This window comes from Mustelus asterias, unplaced genomic scaffold (genome assembly GCF_964213995.1).
Source record: "Mustelus asterias unplaced genomic scaffold, sMusAst1.hap1.1 HAP1_SCAFFOLD_290, whole genome shotgun sequence".
Taxonomy (NCBI): Eukaryota; Metazoa; Chordata; class Chondrichthyes; order Carcharhiniformes; family Triakidae; genus Mustelus; species Mustelus asterias.
Genome location: NW_027590255.1, coordinates 386,588 through 408,706, shown reverse-complemented (window position 1 = coordinate 408,706; position 22,119 = coordinate 386,588). Strand labels below are relative to the sequence as shown.

The 22,119-nt window shown below is 44.9% G+C and overlaps 1 protein-coding gene, 1 long non-coding RNA gene and 2 other non-coding genes across 4 annotated transcripts in view; 1 reads left to right on the top strand and 3 right to left on the bottom strand.

Annotated features, from left to right (window-relative positions):
* Positions 1–22,119, bottom strand: part of LOC144486124 (histone H2AX-like) — a 216,899-nt gene that overhangs the window by 140,865 nt on the left and 53,915 nt on the right. The window lies entirely within an intron of this gene.
* Positions 1,057–1,138, bottom strand: trnas-gcu (transfer RNA serine (anticodon GCU)). The gene has a single exon. It is a non-coding gene; the product is annotated as a tRNA-Ser (tRNA).
* trnaw-cca (transfer RNA tryptophan (anticodon CCA)) lies at positions 1,485–1,556 on the top strand. Its single transcript has one exon. It is a non-coding gene; the product is annotated as a tRNA-Trp (tRNA).
* On the bottom strand, positions 7,131–21,553 carry LOC144486113 (uncharacterized). The gene is made up of 3 exons (XR_013496222.1): positions 21,476–21,553; positions 20,488–20,617; positions 7,131–12,828 (listed from the first exon to the last, which is right to left on the bottom strand). It is a non-coding gene; the product is annotated as an uncharacterized LOC144486113 (long non-coding RNA).

Here is a 22,119-nt window from a genome sequence, read left to right as displayed (position 1 = left end):
CTGTTTGTAATATTTATTAATGATCTGGATGAGGGTATAGTTGGGTGGATTAGCAAATTTGCTGATGACACCAAAGTCGGTGGTGTGGTAGACAGTGAGGAAGGGTGTCGTAGTTTGCAGGAAGACTTAGACAGGTTGCAAAGTTGGGCCGAGAGGTGGCGGATGGAGTTTAATGCGGAGAAGTGTGAGGTAATTCACTTTGGTAGGAATAACAGATGTGTTGAGTATAGGGCTAACGGGAGGACTTTGAATAGTGTGGAGGAGCAGAGGGATCTAGGTGTATGTGTGCATAGATCCCTGAAAGTTGGGAATCAAGTAGATAAGGTTGTTAAGAAGGCATATGGTGTCTTGGCGTTTATTGGTAGGGGGATTGAATTTAGGAGTCGTAGCGTTATGTTGCAACTGTACACAACTCTGGTGCGGCCGCACTTGGAGTGCTGTGTGCAGTTCTGGTCCCCACATTACAGGAGGGATGTGGAGGCTTTGGAGAGGGTGCAGAGGAGGTTTACCAGGATGTTGCCTGGTATGGAGGGGAGATCCTATGAGGAGAGGCTGAGGGATTTGGGATTGTTTTCGCTGGAAAGGCGGCGGCTAAGAGGGGATCTTATTGAAACATATAAGATGATTAGAGGTTTAGATAGGGTGGATAGTGATAGCCTTTTTCCTCTGATGGAGAAATCCAGCACGAGGGGGCATGGCTTTAAATTGAGGGGGGGTAGTTATAGAACCGATGTCAGGGGTAGGTTCTTTACCCAGAGGGTGGTGAGGGATTGGAATGCCCTGCCAGCATCAGTTGTAAATGCGCCTAGTTTGGGGGCGTTTAAGAGATCCGTAGATAGGTTCATGGACGAAAAGAAATTGGTTTAGGTTGGAGGGTCACAGTTTTTTTTTTAACTGGTCGGTGCAACATCGTGGGCCGAAGGGCCTGTTCTGCGCTGTAATGTTCTATGTTCTATGATGAGAATTATGGGAATTGTTCTGGACTATTCTCTCAAGCCTGTGTGTTCAAACTTCATCTTGGTTCCGTGAACCTCAAAACACTGAACGAACCATCACCGACGAGGATGGGATTCGAACCCACGCGTGCAGAGCACAATGGATGAGCAGTCCATCGCCTTAACCACTCGGCCACCTCGTCACGTAATAACTTCTCACCAAGCTTTGACAAAGGGCTCGAAATGTCTGGGCTTGAAATGTCAGCTCTTTTCTCTCCTTGCGGATGCTGCCAGACCTGCTGAGATTTTCTAGCGTTTTCTCTTTTGACTTCTCACCAAACCAGGGTGTTTTAACACCCGTAACAAAGAACATATTTCTCCCGCAGGATAATGCTGTGTTGCTGCTTTCTTGTTAATCCGGTTCGCTGCTACTCTTCCATTCGATGTGTAACCACAGAAAGTAAAGAGGGAGACAGTTCCATTCCCTGGTCCCAGTTTGATTTTGAATTCACCGAACATAACCCGGATGTAAAATACAGCAAGCAGTCTGAGCTTGTGGCGCAACGGTAGCGCGTCTGACTCCAGATCAGAAGGTTGCGTGTTCAAATCACGTCAGGCTCACGAAGCTTTTCTGCGTCGGATTTTGTATCTGGGTAAAATTGATATCTTGGTAAAGTTGATTGTTTGCAATTGTTCCCGAAATGACAAATTTCAAAACGATGGTAGAAATGATATTTTAGGGATGCTTCCGGTTCGCATGCTCAGTTTTGTTTTTGCACAGTTTTATATCTGAAACAATGTGTCAGAGTTATGAGGTGTTCATTGCTTGTAAAATTAAAGCAAGGTCCACAGACTTAGATGTTCCTATGGGTCATCAAAGGAGACAGCTGACTGTGGCGATTTAACAGGATGATTCACACGTCAAGAGAGGAGCAAGGCTTCGAAGCCGGGCCTTCATGAACAATCTCAACCGATACAGGAATTAATCCCGTGCTTTTGGCTGAATAAGCTGTCCAACCATTTAATGAAAGGGCAACTCTCCGAAAGCTCATGCTACCAAATAAACCTGTTGGACTTTCACCTGGTGTTGTGAGACTACTTCCTGTGAACCTGGGACATATGCGCTGTGTTCCCAGTTAATGAAAATCAAGATGATGAAACAAATTTACTGTCGAGAAAACCCAGATTTGCCTTTGGGCAGCAGCCGAATGTTACGATTTGATGTTCGTGAGAACATGATAGCAGATGATGGTTTCGATCCATCGACCTCTGGGTTATGGGTCCAGCCACTCTGCCCCGAAACGTTGCCGCTTCCTGTCTATTCCTGTTGCGTGGGTGAGAGGAAACTATTCATTGTATTTGTATTTCAAACAAGACCCACGTGTTGGGAAGCGCACCCTGGCTGGACAATAACACTTAACATCAGCCCGAATCAAACAGACAGAGAAAGACACACAGAGAAGCAGTAAGAGATGATCAGGACACACACAGAGCGATAGACAGAGAAGGTACCGAACAAACCAACAAGATACTGAGATGGAACAACTGATTATGTTTGAAAAGGGATCTTCTGTTACATAAAGATAGACCTTGTTTTAAAATTAATTTCATGTAAGTGTAACTGCACTCTCTGCTGTGTAACTGTTCTCTCTGTTGTGAAACTGTGTCTCTGCCGTTGACAGATCTTTGCTGTGGTTGTGTCAAATTCATCCCTGTTGTGTAAATATATTCATAAGACATGGGAGCAGAATTATGCCACTTGGACCTTTGAGTCTGCTCCACCATTCAATCATATATTTTTCTCATCCTCATTATCCTGCCTTTTCCCCATAACCCATGATCCCCTTATTAATCAAGAATCTATCTATTTCTGTCTTAAAGACACGCAATGACCTGACCTCCACAGCCTTCTGCAGCAAAGAGTTCCACAGGTTCACCACTCTCTGGCTGAATAAATTCATCCTCATCTCTGTTTTAAAGAATCGTCCCTTTTGCCTCAGGTTGTGCCATCTGGTTCTAATTTTTCCTATGAGTGGAAACATCCTCTCCATGCCCACTCTATCCGGGCCTCGCAGTATCCTGTAAGTTTCAATAAGATGCCCCCTCATTCTTCTAAACTCCAAGGAATACAGATCCAGAGTCCTCAACTGTTCCTTATACGACAAGCTCTTCATTCCAGGGACCATTCTTGTGAACCTCCTCTGGACCCTTTACAAGGCCAGCACATCCTTCCTTAGATATGGGGCCCAAAACTGCTCACAATATTCCAAATGGGGTCTGACCAGATTCCCGGTTATGTAAATATGAGCCATCTTGAGCAGAATTTTTATTTTCTGTTCTGCAAAGGTGTTTCCTGTTGTGTGAAATGTTCTCTGTTGTTCAGTGAAAATGTTTCCTGTGGGAAACCAATCAACAGGAATTTCAAGGCCGCCATTTCTGAGGCTTGGTTTCAAGTCCAGACTTATTTCGGCTGAATGGCCTACTCCTGTTTCTGTTTTTGATCAATGATTCTGTGTATCAAATCAGTTAATTTAAATTTCACCAGCTGCCATGATGGGACTTACTCCATGCCTCCAAAGATCAGTGCGGGCCTCTGGTTTACCAGCCCAGTGACATAACCTTTCATCCCTGCAAACAAAAACACTTCATTCAGCTCATTATTAAACCTCGTCCTGAGGAAATTAGAATTGCCTCCACAGAATTTCAATCACCCAATCAATACAAAGCATTTTGCTCTAGTTGGGAACATCAATAATTTATCCAGATCAAACAGATATTGTGGAATTGTTCAGAGCTAAGATTATTTTAGAATTGAATTAATAAAATAACAAGGATCTACATTCTGAGAAAGCACCCTGCAATGTTTGGAAGAAAATGTGGATTTAATATGATGTGGGAGATCGGTTCTCAGGATGCTCCACCAGAAACGACCGTGACAGAACTCAAACCTGCAATTTTCTGATATCATTACTACAAACACCAAAGTCAGACACTTTATCCATAAGGCCACGCAGTCGGCTCATAACTACTGCAACCTGATGTTAGTACCATGTGAATAAATACTGTGAAAATATTCTTTTCGTTCTATCTCTAGATGATCCACTGATTCCTAGATCCCTGAAAGTGCAAGGGAAAACTCCAGCTGCCGTACATTGTATTTTTTGATGATAAAAGAGCCTTTCACTCTGTGAGTTGCGAAGCTTCATGAAACATGAGGAATGGAGTATTAATGTATGATTATAAGAGCAGCAAGACAATGTTGGACCGATACAAAACTTTGGTGAGGCCATAGTTGGAGCACTGAGTGCAGTTCTGGTCAAATCACTGGAGAAAGAATATGATTGTACTGGAGAGGGTGCAGAGGCCATTCACCAGGATGTTGACTGGGATGGAGAATTTGAACTAGGAAGAGAGACTATATAGGCTCGCGTCATTTTCTTTACAGCAGAGAAGGCTGAGGGGAGACCTGATTGAGGTGTATAAGATTATGAGGGTTATGGAAAGGGTGGATAGGAAGCAGCTGTTCCTCCTAGTTGCAGGGTTGATACCAAGGAAGCAGAATTTTAAGGTGAGGGGCAGAAAGTTTAGAGGGGATTTGAGAGAAACATTTTTTCATCCAAAGCATGGTCAGAGTCTGGATTGCAATGCCTGGAGAGGTAGTAGAGGTGGGAAAACTCACTAATTTTACAAAGTATGTGGATGAACACTTGAAATGTCATAACTTTCAATGCTACGAGCCAAGTGCTGGAAGGTAGGAATACTTGTAGATTTAATGTAGGTTTGTTGGTGCAGACGTGATGGGTCAAAGTGCCTCTTCTGTACTGTATGACTCTCGCTATTATCGTCAGACTTGGCTTCTCATGGACATGTGTCAGCACCCTCTCCTCATGGTTGCACAGTGGTTAGCACTGCTGCCTCACAGCACCAGTGACCCGGGTTTGCTTCCCGGCTTGGATCACTATCTGTGCAGTGTCTGCACATTTCCCTGTTTCTGCGTGAGTGTTCTCCAGGTGCTCCATTTTCCTCCCACAGTCCGAAAAATGCACTTGTTAGGTGCATTGACCATGTTAAATTCTCCCTCAGTGTATCCGAACAGGCGCTGGAGTGTGGCGACTGGGGAATTTTCACAGTAACTTCATTGCAGTTTTAATGTACGCCTACTTGCGATGTTAATAAATGAACCTAAAACACTCCACAAATACATGCAGTCAGTGATCCTAACCCAGTGAACCAACACAAACCCCATTCAGTAAAAACTGCAGCCAAATAAGGTTGTGTCATTGCACCAATTCTCTTTTTCATTTTCCTCACTGCAACACTGCACCTGTTCAGCCTGCACCGTCCTGATGAGAAAGACAAAATCCCGCTTCAGTAATTGAGCTCCAGGTAAAGCTTGTGTGGGTGCTAACTCAGAAACTTAGCCCCAGCTCACTGAGAATTCCTTCTGAGAAGCAGATGAGACTTTAGTTTGCAACATGCAGAAAACTAAAGATCGTTTCCACCATTCCCAACTCGGAAACACCCCCAGAAACAGCATCTCCACATCATCGATTCACTCCACCAGTGATGGCTATGCTTTCAATTCTCAGGGACTCAGCTCCAGAATTCCCTCTCTAAACCTCACTGCCTCCATCTTCCTTTCCTCTCCTTTCATTTCTATCGCGTTTCCTACATTTATTTCCTCCTTCCTTTCCCCCGAGTTCTACTTCTCTCACGCTCTGACTTTCACCAATCCTGTTGTTGCTTTAACTATCGTAAGTAAATTAGAGTTGTACAACGGTAATTCTAATAGCGGTTCCGCTTTAAGGATTCTTTACCCGCCTCCAGCTGTCTGATTTTTCATTGGTTTTAGCCGCGGATCGAATGGTATGACGCAATGACGCTGGGCTGGGAGTGACGTTGATGGAGCCGAAGATCAGCGCCGCATTCCGATTGGTGTATGTGTTACAGCGGCGTTCTTCGATTGGTTCAGGCCGATGTCAATCGTGATGTGGGCGGGTGTTGTTTGGAGCATGTCGCTCTATTGGTCAAGATTAAAACGTCATTTCCATTGTTCGCGCACATTTCAGACAGACTGAGCTCACTGATTGGATGATGCAGCCATCACTCAATCAGCGCAGAGTGTCTATTGGATAACAGAAATGACTCAATTTCTGATTGGTTTTCTCAGCTGTCGGTCACAGGTCGGTGACTGTGATTGGACAGAGGGCGGGGGTACACACTGGTCCCATCAGACACCGGGCGGCGGTAAATGTCCGGCCAGTGGCTTCAGTCCCCGGGCCCGGATCCTGAGCCGGCGGTGGGGCTTCGGATGGGGGAATCCCGTCTCGCCCGGCTGTCAATCCGCAGCTCAGGGTTTCGAATGGCGGCTTCCTGTGTAAACATGTCACGCTGCAGCTCCCCAGTCTCGGCGCTGCAAACCCCGTCACACCAATCAGCACAGAGACTGGGATCTTCCTGTGTTCTTGTGTGGGGCGCAGTGCCACACCGGGTTAGAGAACCTCACTCTGCATCGGCCAGGGAGAAATACTGGGATCTTCCAGTGCCCTGTGTCTGGGGCCAGGGCTTGGTTACTCTCAGTGGGTCTCCCTCATCGTTTGGTTCTAATTGCAGCCTCTCTCTCTCTTGCAGTCAGTCTGGGTGTTCCTGACTGAGCAGAATGGCCTGATCTCACCACACACATTGAGATGGAGGAGCTGCCGGCCGAGACGAAGATGATTGAGAACTCCAGCTTTCTCTCCACTCGTTTCCTGAGGCCCAGCCCTTCATTCATCATTAGTTTCCTCAGGTTGTCAGGTACATTAACATCTTCATCTGCTGTGAACACTGACCTGACAGTGGGAAGGTATTGGAGCAGGATGGTGCAGTCAACTATGTCAATAGTGGGGGACAGGTGGAGAGATTGTTCAGCTGGGTAAGATGGCACTCCCCAGTTCCATTCTTCTCTTTCTGGTCTTAAGCACAACATCACCCGCAATGGTTTCTCTTCCCACTCCTGCGCTGTTACCTCCCGAATCACCCAAGGATCTATCCTTGGCCCCCCACAAGGCGCATTGACTCTTTTCCACCATTCAGTTCGATCATGACTCATTTATTTATCTTGATGCCACACAGTCACAGTATTAAAAACAAGAACGGCAACAACATCAAACAATACATAAATAGAAATCACACTATGTTTCTGACAGGTTTTCCAAAAGTCACTGCATTTTCAGCATTCACCACAGAATCAGGCAACGCTTTTGAAATATCAACAATTCTATGTGGGATAAACAAATTGACTATTGAGACATGAACCAAATTTCTGTAGTTTATTATGACACACAAAATACAGTAACTGAGTAAAGAACTTTTCAAGCTTGGGTAATAAGGCCATGTATCACAGAATATTACAGTGCAGAAGAGGCCCTTCGGCTCATCAAGTCTGCACCGATGCATGAAATGCTCTGACCTGGGCACCTAATCCCACTTGCCAGCACTTGGCCCATAGCCTTGAATGTTATGGCATGCAAAGTACTCATCCAGGTACTTTTTAAAGGATGTGAGGCACCCCGCCTCCACCACTTTCCCAGGCAGTGCATTCCTGACTGTCACCACCCTCTGGGTAAAAACATTTTTCCTCAACTCCCCCCTAAACCTCACACCCCTCACTTTTAACTTGTGTCCCCTCGTAACTGACCCTTCAACTAAGGGGAACAGCTGCTCCCTATCCACCCTGTCCATTCCCCTCAATCTTAAACACCTCAATCAGGTTGCCCCCTCAGTCTTCTCTGCTTCAACAAAAACAACCCAAGAGTATCCAACCTCTCTTCATAACTTAAATGTTCCATCCCAGGCAGCACCCAGGTAAATCTCCTCTGCATCCCCTCCAATGCAGTCACATCCTTTCTATAATGTGACAACCAGAACTGCACACACAATTCCAGCTGTGGCCTCACCAAAGCTCTATACATCATTGATGCACTATCAATTACAACGCGGAGACTTCTGAGAGTGAGGGAAAACTAATAGGCTTTTATTCTCTGAGAACAGGAGCACACCCTTTTAGCTGACCTCGTCTGAACTGAGGCAAGAAGGAGGGACCATCACCTTTATACCCCACTCTGGGTGGAAAGGGAGGGGTCCCAGGTGGAAAGGGAGGAGTCTCGGGCCAGGTGCAGCATGGGTGTGTCCAGGTACATACATGTAGTAACAGTGGTTCACCACAATCATGACCTCTCTGCTTTTGTAATCTATACCCCGATTGATAAAGGTGAATGTGCCACACGCCTTTTTCACCACACTATTAACCTGCCTTTCTGCCTTCAGAGATCTATGAACAAACACGCCAAGGTCCCTTTGTTGTTCGGAACTTCCCCGTACCAGACCTTTCATCGAGTACTTCCATGTCAAATTAAAATGTATCAATTTATAAACTTGAACTGAACCATAAATCAGCCTTCTCTAAAGATTGCAATCCAAAATCTCTTAATCCCTCATAAAATATTCCCCACATTCCTTCCATTTTCCTGGTAACATGTCTTTGCAATCTATGAGCTGTATTTCTCTTTGAAAATGTGGATTCCAAACTGTGGATTCAGGCTCCAGATGTGGGCGTAGTAGCAGCTGATAGTGTTTCAGATCTTCAGCTTCAACCCCATTTTACTCCTTGATTTTTTGAGAAACCAAAGTTTGTCTATTTCAGCCTTAACTGTCATAGAATCCTTACAGTGCAGATGAAGGCCATTTGGCCCATCGAATCTATACAGACTCTGACACAGCATCTCACCCAGAACCTATCCTGGTAACCCCACATCTTTATCCTGCTAATCCCCCTAACCAATATATTTGGGACACTTAAGGGGCAATCTAGCATGGTCAATCCACTTAACATTTGGAGCATGGGAGGAAACGCAAACAAGGGGAGGATGTGCAAACTTTACACAGACAATCACCCAAGGTGGAACTGAACCTGGGTCCCTGGAACTTCGATACAGTATCCGAGTGTGGGATTTACTCACTCTGGTACAGTGCGAGAGTGAGGGATTTACTCACTGGATGATGCAGTGTGAGAGTGTGGGATTTACTCTCTGTCTGATACAGTGTGTGAAGTGTGGGATTTACTCACTCGCTGATACAGTGCGAGAGTGTGGGATTTACTCTCTGTTCGGGTGTGAAGGTGAGGATCATTCTGTATCTTTTAGTCACGGGGACTATGCGACTGATGGAGTCATTCTGTCTGTGGTAGTGTTGGAGACTCATTGTGTATTTGCCAGTTAGTGGGGGCTGAGAGTGAGTGCAGGATTCATTCACTCCCTGGGATGATATGCCAGTTTGGGATTAATGTTGTAGCTGTCCTTCTCGGCCACTTTGAGGGGGCTGGGTTTATTCTGTACCTATCAGTCTTTGTAACCATCTGTGAGATTCATCCTGTATTTGTCAGTCTCTGGCAGTGTGAATCACTGTGATATTGATTGGATATCTTTCAGTCTGTGACATTGAATGTGCTCTGCTGCTCAATATGATAGTGGAATTCAGTCTGTATCTGTCAGCTACTGGCACTGAATGGGAATGTGGAGATCATTCTCAAAATCTGGGAATCTTTGACACCAATTCTGCAGCTGTTTAACTTCAGTGCTGTTTGTGAGAGTGGGATTAATTCTGTCAGTTGGTGGTCCTGTCTGAGAGATTGGGATCAATTGTCAGGGCCCTGCATATAAATATATGCTGCCTCTGGCCTGTGTAAGTGAGACACATTGTGAAATATGAGGAACTTCAGTTATTGAGATAAACTGGTGAAGTTGGGACCACGTTCCTTGGAGCCGAGAAGATTGAGAGGAGATTTGATAACAGTATTCAGAATCATGGGGAGTCTGGACAGAGTTGACAGAGAAAAACTGTCCCCATTGTTGGATGGGTTGAGAAGCAGAGGGAACAGATTTACGGGAATTGGGAAAGGGAGGAATGGATACATGAGGAGAAACGTTTTCAAACAGCGAGTGGTTATGGTCTGGGATGTGGGGCCTGACAGTGCATGAGAGGCAGCTTCAATCGAGGCCTTCAACGAAGAATTGGATTATTGCCTGACAATGAAGAATGTGCAGAGATGTGGGGAGCAGGTGGATGAATGGCCCGAGGTGTGTTACTCACTTGGAGAGCCAGAACTTGACAGGCCAAAAATCCTCTTTCAGTCGTGTAACAAGTGTGTCTCTCTGTGAGTTTGACTGTGTTGATTACGCATATCAGATTCTGGTGCTGTATGTGAATGTGGAATTCATGCTGTGTCTGTCAGGATCTGGTGCTGGATGTGAGTGTGGGATTATTTTAATATAATTCAGTGATCCTCCGTGGGAATGTGGAAAACCCGTTTGAAAATGTGGGTCTGTAACTCCCACTCTTTAATGGATGTATGTTGTTAGAATGTAACCGGTGACAACTTTGATTGGATGTAATGAGACTAATGGGAACAGGATTTAAGGGTCAGCTGACCCAGTAAACCATGGAACCAATTAGAGTGATGTAATAGTCAGCTGACCAGCTGATTCACTATAAATAAGGAACTGTGCAGAATTTTGGAGAGCTTGGATTGGCCCAGGCGAGACCCCGAGTTTGGAGTAATGATGCTTCTTTATCAAACCCTTTCTTTGATTTATAAGTTGGAGTAAGTTTTTGTTGTATTTTCATTAGCTGCATTTTGAAGAGTTCCTTCTGAAGAAACATGTGCTGTTTGTGCACATTTGTGATGATTTCTGACCATGTCAGTAGTACCATATATGTGTGTCAGATTGATTAGTGCCATTCAGGATCAGGTTCTGTCAGTGAGTTCAGTAACAGTCTGTCTCTGTCAGTGTCTGGTAATGAACATGTGCTCGAGAATGATTCTGAATCTGTCGTCTCTGCTGCTCTGACAGTGCGGGATTCATTACATAACCTCAGGCTCTGTGACTGTTTAACAATCTGAGTTCATTCCACGTTGAAATTTCAGCACAGAAACAGACCATTAATGCTGTGGGTTTTAATGGAATTATTGAGAATTTGGCCGAGTATTAAATCACTTTCCATTTGAACACAATTGGGAAGGACCATGGATCTTTTCATCTCACAATCGTTGCAAAGTGAAAGAAAGTGTTATTCAAATTTTATTAATCAAATTGATGCTTTCATCATTCACTCTGGTTGTAAGAACTTTATACTTGAATGTGGAGCTTAGCTTTCACTGTTAGAATATAATATCTGCCATACACTCTATGAGGCATCAGGTTGGGTATGTGATCTGTATCTCAATCTGTACTCATCAAATTTATATGTATTCTTATTTTAATGATCACAGTTGGTGTCTCAGGTTATCCTATCATTCAGTTGTATCTGGCATTTAATTTAATTGCAGCCAATGCTGCAATATTTTAGGACTGACACACTGACAATCTGATAGTGGGTGAGAATTTGGACTGGGATTTATGTATCTCTCTGTCAGCGGTACTGAGTTGGGGTGACATGGAAACAATGTCTGTCTCTCCTGCTCTGACTGATTGTGGATTAAAAAGATATCTCTGGAACCACATCCAGTCCATGCTGGTTCTCCATGCAACAATCCAGTAAGTCTCACTCCCCTGCTCTATCCCCAGAGCCCTATCAGTTTATTTCCCTCAAATGTCCATCCCAATTCATCTTTCAAATTATTCATCGTCTCTGCTTCCACCCTCAGAGGCAGCGACTTCCAGGTTGTTACTCGCTGCATGAGAAGTTCTTCCACACACATCCCCTCTCTGTCTCATCCCAAAGCCTTCAACTTGTGCACCCTAGTCCTTGTATTCTCAGCGAATGGGATCAGCATTTCTTTGTCTACTTGATCCACACCTGGCATAATCCTGTCCACCTCTATCAGATCTCCCCCTCAATCTGCTTTGCTCCAAAAATATCAACCCCAGCTTCTCCAACCTAACATTGTGGCTAAAACCCTCATTGCTGAAACCATTCTGGTTAATCTCCTCTGCACCCGCTGAATGATCCTCACAGGTTTCCTCAAGGGTGCTGAGCAGAACTGGACTCAATACTGCAGCTGTGGTCCAATCAAAACTTTCTAAAGGCTCAGCATAACTTGCATGATTCTGTCCTCAATGCCTGTGTCCTCATGGGGAGGGTCACTAGTGTGGATGGCAGGGGGACAGACATCAGTGTATAGAAGTAGAAAGGAGGAATATCTAGAGGAAGAAGTAGGGCCATATAAGATCAGAGTAGATGAAGAAGGAATCTAAGAGGAATACAAGGACAGGTTTAGAATGCATGTGTGTAATCACACAGTGTGGTGTATCAGGTTGGTGAGTTAGAAGCACAAATAGCATTTGGGAATACAATACACTGGCAATGATGACAATGTGGCTTAGAAATGGAGTGAACCGGGCGATTGCTATTCAATACAATGTGAACAGAAAAGACAGAGAAGGGAAAAAGGTAGGTGTGGTGACAAAGAAATAGAGCAGCAAATCTGGAGGCAGATCATGCATTGCAGATACAGAATTAATTCCATTCTCACACAGACTGACAGGAAGGTTGACCGCATGATCCAGGTGTCTGTGGGTGGTCACTTGGGTAACAGTGATCATTGTATCACAAGCTTGATATTAGCAAGGAACAATCTAAAGTAGCACTTCTGAATGGGAAGAGGACTAACTTCAACGGGAGGAGCTGGGATTGAGCGAGAGTAAAATGGAGCCAAAATCTGACAGGAAAAACTGTAACAGGACAATGGGTGATTTTTCAGGAGATATTTCAGGTACAGACTCGGTATATTCCAATCAGGGTGAAAGGGAGGGGAACCAAAGCCAGAGCTGGATGATGAGGAAGATAGAAAATATAACGAAACAATGAAGAAGCCGCATGATGCATGTCAGAAGAATTCTTCAAGTGAGAACCGCTATACAAAGAGAACAAGAAAATAAATAACAGTACAGTACAGCACAGGAACAGGCCCTTCAGCCCACAAGCCTACGCCGAACACGTTGTACTATCGAGACCATCCACCTGTACCCTTCTATTCCCTCCCTGTTCATATGTCTATACAGATATGTCTTAAATGTCGCGAACATATCTGCCTCAACCAACTCACTTAGCAGTGCATTCCAGGCCTCCACCATCCTTTGTGTAAAAAAACTTCCCCGCACATCTCCACTTAACCTTTCCCCCCTCAGCTTGAACTTGTGCCCCCTTGTAATTGTCATTGTCAAAAAGCTTCCAACTGTTCACCCTATCTATATCCCTCATAATTTTATAAACTTCTATCAGGTCTCCCCTCAGCCTCCGTCTTTCCAGGGAGAACAATCCCATTTTATTTAATCTCTCCTTATAGCTAATACACTCCATCGCAGGCAACATCCTGGCAAACCTTTCTGCACTCTTTCCGAAGCCTCCACATTCCTCTGGTAGTGTGGTGACCAGAATTGAACACAGTATTCCAAATGTGGCCAAACCAACATTTTATGTAACTGTAACATAATTTGCCAACTTTTATACCCGATGCCCCGTCCAATAAAGGCAAGCAAGTCACATGCTTTCTTTACCACCTTTTCCACATGTGCTGCCATGTTTAAGGATCTGTGGATTTGCACGCCCCGATCTCTCTGTGTGTCTTGCTCCTGATGGTTCTGCCATGTATTTTATAGCTCCCATCTGAACTGGACCTACCAAAATGAATCACCTCATTTGTCCGGATTAAATTCCACCTGCCATTTCTCTGCCCAATTTTCCAGCCCAGCTATATCCTGCTGTATTCTCTGACCATCTTCATCCCTATCCCCAACTCCAATCTTTGTATCATCGGCCAACTTGTTAATCAGTTCAGCTACGTTTTCTTCCAAGTCATTTATATATATTACAAACAGCAGAAAACCTGCGGAACACCACTAGTTACAGACCTCCATTCAGAAAAACACCCTTCCATCGCTACCCTCTGTCTTCAAGGCAGTTCTGAATCCATCTGGCTCGTTCACACCGATCTCATGTGATTTAATCTTTTGTACCAGCCTGTTATGAGGGACCTTTTCAAATGCTTCACTAAAGTCAAGGTAGACAACATCCACAGCACTTCCGTCGTCAATCATTTTTGTCACCTCCTCAAAAAACTGAATTAAATGAATGAGACATGACCTCCCTCCTACAAAACCATGCCGTCTGTCGCTAATAAGACCATTCAGTTCCAAATCCTCTCATTAAAAATCTTCCCCAACAATTTCACTATCATTGACGTCAGGCTCACCAGCCTATAATTAACCGGGTTATCCTTGCTACCCTTCTTAAATAATGGGAAAACATTAGCTATCCTCCAATCCTGTAGGACCTCACCTGTGGCCAACGAGGAAACAAAGATTTCTGTTAAAGGCCCAACAATTTAAAATTTTGTCTCCTTCAGCAATCTGGAATAGATGCCATCTGGCCCTGGGAGTTTGTCCACCTTAATGCTTTTTAATTCACCTAACACTTCCTGCCTCATAATTTGTCCCAAAAGGCTTACATATCCCTCTGAGACACCACCAATCAACATGTCCCTCTCCATTGTGAATACCGATGCAAAGTACTCATGAAGGATCTCACCCATTTCCTTTGGTTCTACGCATTATTTCCCTCCTTTGTCCTTAAGTGGACCAACTCTTTCTCGAGCTACCCTCTTGTTCCTAATATCTGTACAAAATGCCTTGGGATTCTCCTTAATTCTGTCTGCCAAGGATATTTCTTGACCCCTTTTTGCCCTCCTAGCTTCCTGTTTGAGTTCTTTTCTACTTTCCCTATATTCTTCAAGTGCTTCATCTGTTTTTTGTTGCCTAGGCCTCATGTATGTATCCTTTTCCTTTTTGATTCGATTCACAATTTCCCTGGTCATCCACGGTTCCCGAATCCTGCCTTTCCTGTCCTTCCTTTTCACAGGCACATTCCAGTCCTGCACTCTGATCAACTGCTCCGTAAAAGACTCCACATGCCAGATGTGGATTTACCCTCAAAGAGCCTCTCCCAAGCAACAGCCTCCAAATCCGACCTAATCTGGTTGCAGTGAGCCTTCCCCCAATTTAGCACCTTTCACCCGAGGACAACACTCGCCCTTTTCCATGAGTATCTGATAGCTACCGGAATTGTGATCACTGTCCGTTGCATGTTCCCTCACTGCAACTTTGATGACCTGGCTGGGCAAATTCCCGAGTACTCGGTCCAGTATAGCCCCCTTTCCAGTCGGACGAGTCACATATTGTTCCAAAAAACCTTCGACACTCTTAAATTCCTCACCATCCGACCCCAAGCACTAAGGGATTTCCAATCAATATGAGGAAAATTAAAGTCTCCCACTGCAACAAACCTTTTATTTCTACATCTGTCCAGAATCTGTTTATATATCCATTCAACTTCCATGGGCTGTAGTGAGGCCTGTAGTACACCCCTATCATAGCGACTTCCCCCTTCCTGTTTCTGAGCTCTACCCACAGCGTCTCATTACATGATTCTTCCAAGTTGTCCTCCCTCTGTACAGCTGTAACATGTTCCCTCACCAGTATTGCAACTCCCACACCTCTTTAACCTTCCCTCTGTCTCGCCTAAAACACTTTATATTCTGGAATATTTAGCAATCAGTCCTGTCCCTTTTTTAACCAAGTCTCCGTTGCTGCAACTACATCCAAGTTCTGCTCATGAATCAGGGCTTTAAGTTCATCTGTCTCCCCCCTTATATTCCTTACATTGAAGCAGTTCAACTCCTGACCTCCAGGTCCACTGAGTTCGACGTCCCCCAGCCTGCTGTTCCTTTTAGCTCGCCTGGCCATAGTCCCACGTTCATCCGTACTGTTCTGATTTCCACTCCCTGCCACATTAGTTGAAACCGACCTGAACCATAGCAGCAAACCTCCCAGCCAGGATGTTGGTGCCCCTTCAGCTCAGGCGTGACCCGTCCTTCTTGGCCAGGCCCCACCTTCCCTGGAAGACATCCCAATGATCCAAAAATCTGAAGCCCTCCTTCCTGCACCAGCTCTTTCGCCACGTGTTCAGGTGCACTATCTCCCTGTTCTTAGCCCCACTCGCACGTGGCACAGGGAGTAATCCTGAGATTACTCTCCGAGAGGTCCTGTTTTTAATCTTCTACCTAACTGCCTAAATTGCTGTTACTCTTTCTACCTATGTCATGCGTGACATCTGTCTGATTTCCCTCCTGTTTTGGGATGCTTTGTATCCACTCAGAGACATCCAGGACCCTGGCACCAGGGAGGCAAACTGCCATTCTGGAGTCGATAGAGTGAGAGTGTGGAATTCACTCTCTATCTGTCCATCTGTTACTGTATGTGAATGTGGAATTAACTCATTCCCGCTATCTGTCAATGTATACATGAGAGCACAATTCACTCTCTGTCAGTCTGTGTTACTGTATTTCAGGGTGGAATTACAGTGAATTTCTTCCTGTCAGTTTATTTGAGAATGGAATCAATTCTCTGATGTGTCAGCCTCTATTAGTGCAAGTCAGTGTGGAATTAACTCGATCAGTCAGTCTCTGTTCCTGTGTTTCAGTGTGCAATTACCTCTCTGTCTTATCCTGAGGATTGATTTGCTCAGTTGGCCGGACAGCGGGGCTGTGATGCGGACCAACCCCAACAGCGTGGGTTCAATTCCCGTACCAGCTGAGGTTATTCATGAAAGGGGAGAGCAGCCTATGGTCATCTGGGACTGTGCTGAACTTAGTTTTTACCTTTCTGTCCATCTTTGTTAGCATGTGTGAATATAGAATTAATTCTGTATCTGTTACTCTCTATTACTGTATGTGAATGGGGCATTAACTCTCTATTCATCTCTGATTTGCATGTGAGGCTGGAAGTAACTATTCTTTATCCTTCACTGCAGTGAGGCATTAACACTGTCAATCTCTGTTACTGTACGTAGGAGTGGAATTGACTCTAAATCAATTCATAACAATTTATCTGCCAGTCCCTGTTACTGTATGGAAGTGGGTCACTGTCAGCTTCGCAAACTGAAGCGAGTGGAGAGACACAGGGATCAGTGCTGGGTTCTCAGCTATTTACAATCTATATTAATGACTCAGGTGAAGGGACAGACCATCACCAAATTTTCAGACAATAGATAGATGGGAAAGCAGGTTGTGAGGAGGACACAGAGTCTGCAAAGGGATCTCTATAGGTTAAGTGAGTGGACACAAATTTGGCAGATGTTTTATACAATCCGAAAGAATGTGAGCACAATAAGGAGTCTCACAACACCAGGTTAAAGTCCAACAGGTTTATTTGGTATCATGAGCTTTCGGAGAGCTGCTCCTTCTTCAGGTGAATCTCATCTGATGAATGAGCAGTGCGCCGAAAGTTTGTGCTACCAAATGAACCATTTGGACTTTAACCTGGTGTTGTGAGACTTCTTACTGTGCCCATTCCAGTCCAACGCCGACATCTCCACATCGTGGGAAAATGTGAGGTTTTCCAGTTTAGTGGGAAGAATAGAAAAGTATAAAATATTCAAATAGAGAGAGACGGCAGAATGTTGCAGTGCAGATGGATTTGGCTGTCCGTGTACACGAATCAGGGAAAGGCACTGATGAAAAGTGGAACTTTTTCAAGGAACAAATACTGGGTGTCCTTGATAGGTATGTCCCTGTCAGGCAGGGAGGAAATGGCCGAGTGAGGGAACCGTGGTTCACAAAAGAGGTGGAATGTCTTGTGAAAAGGAAGAGGGGAGCTTATGTAGGGATGAGGAAACAAGGTTCAGATGGCTCGACTGAGGGTTACAAGTTAGCAAGGAACGAGCTGAAAAAGGGGCTGAGGAGAGCTAGGAGGGGACATGAGAAGTCCTTGGCGGGTCGGATCAAGGAAAACCCCAAGGCTTTTTACTCTTATGTGAGGAATAAAAGAATGACCAGGGTGAGGTTAGGGCCGGTCAAGGACAGTGGTGGGAACTTGTGTATGGAATCAGTAGAGATAGGCGAGGTGATGAATGAATACTTTTCTTCAGTGTTCACCAAGGAGAGGGGCCATGTTTTTCAGGAAGAGAAGGTGTTACAGGCTAATAGGCTGGAGGAAATAGATGTTCGGAGGGAGGATGTATTGGCAGTTTTGAATAAACTGAAGGTCGATAAGTCCCCTGGGCCTGATGAAATGTATCCTAGGATTCTTTGGGAGGCGAGGGATGAGATTGCAGAGCCTTTGGCTTTGATCTTTGGGTCCTCGCTGTCCACGGGGATGGTGCCAGAGGACTGGAGAGTGGCAAATGTTGTTCCTCTGTTTAAGAAAGGGAATAGAAATGACCCTGGTAATTATAGACCGGTTAGTCTGACTTCGGTGGTTGGTAAATTGATGGAAAAGGTCCTAAGGGATGGGATTTACGACCATTTAGAAAGATGCGGATTAATCCGGGATAGTCAGCACGGATTTGTGAAGGGCAAATCGTGCCTCACAAATTTGATAGAATTTTTTGAGGAGGTAACTAGGTGTGTTGATGAAGGTAGGGCGGTTGATGTCATATACATGGATTTTAGTAAGGCGTTTGATAAGGTCCCCCATGGTCGGCTTATGATGAAAGTAAGGAGGTGTGGGATAGAGGGAAAGTTGGCCGATTGGATAGGTAACTGGCTGTCTGATCGAAGACAGAGGGTGGTGGATGGAAAATTTTCGGACTGGAGGCAGGTTGCTAGCGGAGTGCCGCAGGGATCGGTGCTTGGTCCTCTGCTCTTTGTGATTTTTATTAATGACTTAGAGGAGGGGGCTGAAGGGTGAATCAGTAAATTTGCTGATGACACCAAGATTGGTGGAGTAGTGGATGAGGTGGAGGGGTGTTGTAGGCTGCAAAGAGACATAGATAGGATGCAAAGCTGGGCTGAAAAATGGCAAATGGAGTTTAACCCTGATAAATGTGAGGTGATTCATTTTGGTAGGACTAATTTAAATGTGGATTACAGGGTCAAAGGTAGGGTTCTGAAGACTGTGGAGGAACAGAGAGATCTTGGGGTCCATATCCACAGATCTCTAAAGGTTGCCACTCAAGTGGATAGAGCTGTGAAGAAGGCATATAGTGTGTTAGCTTTTATTAACAGGGGGTTGGAGTTTAAGAGCCGTGGGGTTATGCTGCAACTGTACAGGACCTTGGTGAGACCGCATTTGGAATATTGCGTGCAGTTCTGGTCACCTCACTATAAGAAGGATGTGGAAGCGCTGGAAAGAGTGCAGAGGAGATTTACCAGGATGCTGCCTGGTTTGGAGTGTCGGTCTTATGAGGAAAGGTTGAGGGAGCTGGGGCTGTTCTCTCTGGAGCGGAGGAGATTGAGGGGAGACTTAATAGAGGTTTATAAAATGATGAAGGGGATAGATCGAGTGAACGTTCAAAGACTATTTCCTCGGGTGGATGGAGCTATTACGAGGGGGCATAACTATAGGGTTCATGGTGGGAGATATAGGAAGGATATCAGAGGTAGGTTCTTTACGCAGAAAGTGGTCAGGGTGTGGAATGGACTGCCTGCAGTGATAGTGGAGTCAGACACTTTAGGAACATTTAAGCGGTTATTGGATAGGCACATGGAGCACACCAGGATGGTAGGGAGTGGGATAGCTTGATCTTGGTTTCAGATGAAGGTCGGCACAACATCGTGGGCCGAAGGGCCTGTTCTGTGCTGTACTGTTCTATGTTCTATGTTCTATCATAATAAGTTAATGTACAGGTTCAGCAAGTATTAGGAAGGCAAATGGAATGTTGATCTTTATTCCAAAGGGGCTGGAGTATAAAAGTAGGAAAGTCTTGTTACAACTACAGGGCATTGGTGAGACAACATCTAGAGTACTGTGTAAAGTTTTCATCTTCTTACTATCGGAGGGATATACTTGCATTGGAGGCAGTTCAGTGAGGATTCACTGGGCTGATTCCTGAAATGAAGGCGTTATCTTAAGAGGAAAATTTAAACAAGTTTGACCAATTCTCATTGGAGAAGAATGAGAGACGATTGTACTAAAACATACAAGATTCTGAGTGCCTTGACAGGATAGATGCTGAGGGGGATATTGCAATGTGTTGGAGAAACTAAAATTGAAGGCACAGTTTAAAGATAAAACATATCCAAATTAAGATGGCGATTAGGAGGAATTACTTCTTTTAATGGATCTTTACTTTTTGGCATTGAATAGATTCAATCCTGAGTTACACAGTTTTGATCTACAAGAGAATCAAGAGTTATGGGGACAGACACTGCAGTTGAGGCCACAATCAGATCAGCCATGATCTTACAGAATGGCAGAGCAGGCCTGATGGGCTGAATGGCCTTCTCCTGCTCCTTTTTCTTACGTTCTGATATTACTCTTTTTCTGTCAGTCTCTGTTACAGTATTTCAGTGTGGAATTAACTCAGTCTGATACTGCATATGAATGTGCCCATGTGAATCTGCCCAACACTTATTGTATGTCAGAGTGCAATGTCTCTATAACGGTACAAGACACAGTTAATGACTTTTGATCAGAAGTGTTTGGACCCTATTGTTCTCAGATGTTAAGGTTACGGTTAAACCCGCCACTTTCTCCTGCTTTTGCACACCAAAGTCACTCTTTTAACAAGAACATACCTTCACAGAAACTGAGGGACTGAGTTCCACAAACAACATTCTGCCTGATTCAAGAGCTCTTCATTTGGCTCCTTCAAGCCTCGGTTTTCTGAGCAACAGCTGCAATATTTCACTGGTGGACACTGGGAATCTGAGACAAGATGAAAATTCTGCAAATACAGAAATCAGGCAGCATTTGTGGAGAAAGAAACAGAGTTCACGTTTCAGCTCTCTGACAATCAGCCTGCAATAAAACAATTGTTGATACCGGCTAATGGCGACCACAGTTCCCACATGGGGAGGTAATGGTGTACTGGTATTATCGCTAAACTCGTGATCGAGAGATCCATTGTAATGCATTGGGACCTGAATATCACCACAGCAGAGAGTGACATTTGAACTCAATAAAAAGCTGGAATTAAAGGTCTAATGAAGGGCATGTTGTAAAAAACGCACTTGGTTCACTGATACCCCTTGAGGGAGGCATTTCTGCCCACATGTGACTCCAGACCCCCAGTATGTTTTTGACGCTTTAATGCCCCCTGAAATGGCCGAAGATGCCACTCAGTTCAAAGGTAATTAGTGCAATGAATGCTGGCCAAGCCAGTGACGCACACATCACATGAATGAATAAAACAATTATCTGCACCCAGAAAGCGCTCTATCCCACACACTGACTTGCCCAGGCACTGAGAGTGGGCATGCTCCCCAGGGGCAGCTGCGGGGCAATCGGTGCAGGAACTTTCCCCACTGCCACTTGTCTCCCATTCCACCAAGCTGCCTGTGTCCTTTTGAAGTTTCCCACTTTCCTCCTCACAGTTGCCAATGCCTCCAAGTTTGGTGGCGTGTGGAAATGTTGAGCTTGTGTCCTGTACACCAAGGTGTGTGTCATTAATATATATCAGGAAGAGCAGGGCTCCTAACACCGAGCCCTGGGAACTCCACTGGAAACCTTCCTCCAGTCTGAAACACAACCATTAACCACTGCTCTCTGTTTCCTCTCACTCACACTGTTCCATATGGGGCGGTGAGGATGGCCTCGCTGCACCATCCGCTTCATGGTGCCGTGCTCTCGCCGCCGGGCGCCTCTGCTCCGGCCTCTAGACTCGGTATTACTGCGGCTGCGCGCGGCCACGCCGATCTTCCGGGAACCGCACCGCGCCTGCTCCGCGCAGCCACACGGTTCCCGGGGGCGCGGCCTAATAGAGCCTGCGCTGTGCGGACCATTCTGAATGAGATAGACGAAATTCACCCCCGCACTGTATCCTGGGTTACACAGGCCACCATTGCATTGAATAAAACAGCACATGGAATTATATTTCAAATCATCCGCATTCCACCTGAGATTTGGTATCGCTTTGGAGCAATACTTCCTCTTGTCTAAAAATTCAAACTCAAAATGTATTTCTATCTTATTTGTCCAATGACATTTTAAATTTACTGTTCATTCTGATTCGCTTGGATTACAGGCAATTTATTCAGGATCATAAGTCTCGCTGCCCAATGTAACATCAAATATGTTCCCTGACGGTTTTCTTATTTTGTATCATTCACCAGGAATCTGTGCCGTTGGTTCACATAAATAATTTATTCCCAATTACTCTATTGAAACTGATCATGATTTTAATAACCTCTCTCAAAACTCCTCGGAAT